Here is a 6,000-nt window from a genome sequence, read left to right on the forward strand (position 1 = left end):
TTCCTCATTAGATTGTCGCTGTTTTATCCCACTACCCTTTTCCCCCTCCTTTCCGGGCCCCGGGGGAAGGGGCCGTGGGGTGGCTTCCCCTGTCATGGGCATAGGTATATCTAAGTAACCCGTGACAATACCTTTTCTCTTCTACAAATTGAGGGCATTACTAACAGAAATTCCTTTTCTCCTCTACAAAATAAGGACATTTCCAACAGATATATGCTTTTCTGACAGATTTTAGAAAAATTTCACAGGAATAGCAATACTTATACCAGAAATGAAAAGGTCTCTCTTAGGTATCACTCTTTACCCTTGCAAAAATATGGTTTTCTTACCAAAATAATGCTTTTCATCTCAACAAACAGCATTTTCTAAACATAAAAGTGGTTTTAATCACCAAAAGAAATCGATTTCTCTACAAAATTATCGTTTGTAGCCAAATATGACACATTGTTTCCAGAATAACTCTTTTCATCTAAAAAAGAATGACATTTCCAACGGAAATATCGATTTCTGACCAATTTTAGAAGTAGGCCACATGAATATCGATACTTATCCCAGAAATGAAAAGTACGCTCTTAGGCATCACTCTTCATCCTTGCAAAACTATGGTTTTCTTCCCAAACTAATGCTTTTCATCCCTACAAATAGCAATTTCTCCCTAAATTACTGGTTTTCATCCCCAAAAGAAGACACATTCTCTTTAAAATGATGCTTTGTAACAAATTATGACTCACTGATTCCAGACTATCTGTCTTCCCCTACAAAATAATGACATTAACATAAGAATTATCCATTTCAGACAAATTTCCGATGTATTTCACACTAATATCAATACTTACGCCAGAAAAAAAATGTGTTCTCTCTTAGGTATCACTCTTGAATCTTGCCTAAAATTCATTTTCTTACCAATACAAAGCTTTTCATCATTACAAGTAGCATTTTCTACCCAAAAAACTGGTTTTCATCCCCAATAGAAATCGTTTTCTCTACAAATGGTCCCTTGTAGCAACATATGAAAAACTGTTTATGGAATACCTCTTTCCCTCTTCAAAATAAGGACATTTCCAACAGAAATATCGATTTCTGACAAATTTTAGAAGAAAGTCACACAAATATCAGTACCTATCCCAGAAATAAAAAGTTCTCTCCTAAGAATCATTCTTTATCCTTGCAAAAACATGGTTTTCTCACCAAAATAATGCTTTTTATCCCTTTCAAATAGCGTTGTTTCCCAGAAAGACTGGTTTTCATCCCCAAAAGAAGACATTTTCTCTACAAAATGAAGCTTTGTAGCAAAATATGACACACTGTTTCCAGAATACCTTTTCTCTTCTACAAATTGAGGACATTACTAACAGAAATACCTTTTCTCCTCTACAAAATAAGGACATTTCCAACAGATATATCCTTTTCTGACAGATTTGAGAAAAATTTCACAGGAATAGCAATACTTATACCAGAAATTAAAAGGTCTCTCTTAGGTATCACTCTTTACCCTTGCAAAAATATGGTTTTCTTACCAAAATAATGCTTTTCATCTCTACAAATAGCATTTTCTAAACCTAAAAGTGGTTTTCATCACCAAAAGAAATCGATTTCTCTACAAAATTATCGTTTGTAGCCAAATATGACACATTGTTTCCAGAATAACTCTTTTCATCTAAAAAAGAATGACATTTCCAACAGAAATATCGATTTCTGACAAATTTTAGAAGTAGGCCACATGAATATCGATACTTATCCCAGAAATGAAAAGTACGCTCTTAGGCATCACTCTTCATCCTTGCAAAACTATGGTTTTCTTCCCAAACTAATGCTTTTCATCCCTACAAATAGCAATTTCTCCCTAAATTACTGGTTTTCATCCCCAAAAGAAGACACATTCTCTTTAAAATGATGCTTTGTAACAAATTATGACTCACTGATTCCAGACTATCTGTCTTCCCCTACAAAATAATGACATTAACATAAGAATTATCCATTTCAGACAAATTTCCGATGTATTTCACACTAATATCAATACTTACGCCAGAAAAAAATGTGTTCTCTCTTAGGTATCACTCTTGAATCTTGCCTAAAATTCATTTTCTTACCAATACAAAGCTTTTCATCATTACAAGTAGCATTTTCTACCCAAAAAACTGGTTTTCATCCCCAATAGAAATCGTTTTCTCTACAAATGGTCCCTTGTAGCAACATATGAAACACTGTTTATGGAATACCTCTTTCCCTCTTCAAAATAAGAACATTTCCAACAGAAATATTGATTTCTGACAAATTTTAGAAGAATGTCACACAAATATCAGTACCTATCCCAGAAATAAAAAGTTCTCTCCTAAGAATCATTCTTTATCCTTGCAAAAACATGGTTTTCTCACCAAAATAATGCTTTTTATCCCTTTAAAATAGCGTTGTTTCCCAGAAAGACTGGTTTTCATCCCCAAAAGAAGACATTTTCTCTACAAAATGAAGCTTTGTAGCAAAATATGACACACTGTTTCCAGAATACCTTTTCTCTTCTACAAATTGAGGACATTACTAACAGAAATACCTTTTCTCCTCTACAAAATAAGGACATTTCCAACAGATATATCCTTTTCTGACAGATTTGAGAAAAATTTCACAGGAATAGCAATACTTATACCAGAAATGAAAAGGTCTCTCTTAGGTATCACTCTTTACCCTTGCAAAAATATGGTTTTCTTACCAAAATAATGCTTTTCATCTCTACAAATAGCATTTTCTAAACCTAAAAGTGGTTTTCATCACCAAAAGAAATCGATTTCTCTACAAAATTATCGTTTGTAGCCAAATATGACACATTGTTTCCAGAATAACTCTTTTCATCTAAAAAAGAATGACATTTCCAACAGAAATATCGATTTCTGACAAATTTTAGAATTAGCCCACATGAATATCGATACTTATCCCAGAAATGAAAAGTACGCTCTTAGGCATCACTCTTCATCCTTGCAAAACTATGGTTTTCTTCCCAAACTAATGCTTTTCATCCCTACAAATAGCAATTTCTCCCTAAATTACTGGTTTTCATCCCCAAAAGAAGACACATTCTCTTTAAAATGATGCTTTGTAACAAATTATGACTCACTGATTCCAGACTATCTGTCTTCCCCTACAAAATAATGACATTAACATAAGAATTATCCATTTCAGACAAATTTCCGATGTATTTCACACTAATATCAATACTTACGCCAGAAAAAAATGTGTTCTCTCTTAGGTATCACTCTTGAATCTTGCCTAAAATTCATTTTCTTACCAATACAAAGCTTTTCATCATTACAAGTAGCATTTTCTACCCAAAAAACTGGTTTTCATCCCCAATAGAAATCGTTTTCTCTACAAATGGTCCCTTGTAGCAACATATGAAACACTGTTTATGGAATACCTCTTTCCCTCTTCAAAATAAGGACATTTCCAACAGAAATATTGATTTCTGACAAATTTTAGAAGAATGTCACACAAATATCAGTACCTATCCCAGAAATAAAAAGTTCTCTCCTAAGAATCATTCTTTATCCTTGCAAAAACATGGTTTTCTCACCAAAATAATGCTTTTTATCCCTTTAAAATAGCGTTGTTTCCCAGAAATACTGGTTTTCATTCCCAAAAGAAGACATTTTCTCTACAAAATGAAGCTTTGTAGCAAAATATGACACATTGTTTCCAGAATACCTTTTCTCTTCTACAAATTGAGGACATTACTAACAGAAATACCTTTTCTCCTCTACAAAATAAGGACATTTCCAACAGATATATCCTTTTCTGACAGATTTTAGAAAAATTTCCCAGGAATATCAATACTTATACCAGAAATAAAAAGGTCTCTCTTAGGTATCACTCTTTACCCTTGCAAAAATATGGTTTTCTTACCAAAATAATGCTTTTCATCTCTACAAACAGCATTTTCTAAACATAAAAGTGGTTTTCATCACCAAAAGAAATCGATTTCTCTACAAAATTATCGTTTGTAGCCAAATATGACACATTTTTTCCAGATGTCACGGGTTACTTAGATTTACCTATGCCCGTGACAGGGGAAGCCACCCCACGCCCCCCCCCCGGGGCCCAGAAAGGAGGGGGAAAAAGGGAGTGGGATAAAACAGTGACAATCTAAGGAGGAAAAACTTATTTTACTAAATATGATATCGAAATACAAGATAACACAATATAATATAATTAAGGCTAACAAAATCGAACGAAACAGAGAGAGAGAGAGAGTCTCCGAAAACCGAGAGGCCTACTGTGAACTCTAGGCGACACGGCTGGAACGCTTCCCACTCTCCGAGAAGTTCGAGAGAAGAAGGAGGGCACTCCAGCCTGGGAACGAGATTATATAGAGTCCTGGTCCTGTGACTTATTGTTACTCCTGTTGTTCTCTGGGATATGTAGTCTTCTTCTGTGGACTGCACATTCAACAGAAGTATCCATACTTGACATGATGTTATGATGTGGAATACTGATAGCAAAATTACAAAATTACAAAACCATGACATTCCACCCCTTATTCTACATTATTACATCATGGTTAATATATACATATATATACATATATATACACGTATGTAAAATTGTGATAGCTAAATAGTAGAATTGCATGTAATATAACTAAATGTACAACTATAATAACTAAAATACACTACACATGCAAACATATATATATATATATAGATACATAAAATTATTGACTGCACTCCCCCAGCATCAAGTTCCCTTGTGGCACACATTGAACATCCCCATCCTTCTGCATTACCCACCAAGTGCACCCAGGTCCCTGGGCAAAGACAGTTCCACGGATAGGTTTGCCCTTTCCAGAAGCTGGAAGGACCCAAACAGCTTTTCCCAACATGTTCTTTACATGTATAACAGGGACCTTATCTCCTTCTACAGTGTGTAGGGGGATAGATTGACTAGGACCATCACGATTGACAGATCCTCTAGTATTGACCAACCAAGTGGCTTCTGCCAGATTCTTCTCCCAGTGCTTAAATGTTCCACCACCCATTGCTTTCAACATAGTTTTCAACAACCCATTATATCGTTCAATTTTACCAGAAGCTGGTGCATGGTAGGGAATATGATAAATCCACTCAATGCCATGATCTTTGGCCCAAGTATTTATAAGAGAATTTTTGAAATGTGTCCCATTATCAGATTCAATTCTTTCTGGGGTGCCATGTCGCCACAGGACTTGTTTCTCAAGACCTAATATGGTGTTTCGAGCAGTTGCATGGGGTACTGCGTATGTTTCAAGCCACCCAGTGGTTGCCTCTACCATAGTGAGTACATAACACTTACCACTGCGAGATCGTGGCAAGGTGATATAATCAACCTGCCACGCCTCCCCATATTTATACTTTTGCCATCGCCCTTCCTCCCAGAGAGGTTTCATCCTTCTGGCTTGTTTAATTATGGCACATGTTTCACAATCATGAATAATCTGCGCAATAGCGTCCATGGTTAAGTCCACCCCTCGGTCTCTGGCCCACTTATATGTTGCGTCTCTTCCTTGATGGCCTGAGGTCTCATGAGCCCATCGAGCTAGAAATAATTCACCCTTATTCTGCCAATCCAAGTCGATTTGAGCCACCTCAATTCTAGCAGCTTTATCTACCTGATGGTTGTTTTGTTGTTCTTCAGTAGCCCGACTTTTGGGCACATGTGCATCCACATGACGCACCTTTACAACCATATTCTTTGTTCGGGCAGCAATGTCCTTCCATAGTTCAGCGGCCCAAACAGATTTTCCCCTCCGTTGCCAGTTATTTTGTTCCCACCGCTGTAACCACCCCCATAAGGCATTTGCCACCATCCATGAGTCAGTATAAAGATACAGCATTGGCCACCTCTCCCGTTCAGCAACATCTAAGGCCAGCTGGACAGCTTTTACCTCTGCAAACTGACTTGATTCTCCCTTACCTTCAGTGGCCTCTGCAACCTGTCGTGTGGGGCTCCACACAGCAGCTTTCCATTTGCGATGCT

Source organism: Coturnix japonica, chromosome W (assembly GCF_054131305.1).
Source record: "Coturnix japonica strain WE chromosome W, WE-NBRP24, whole genome shotgun sequence".
Taxonomy (NCBI): Eukaryota; Metazoa; Chordata; class Aves; order Galliformes; family Phasianidae; genus Coturnix; species Coturnix japonica.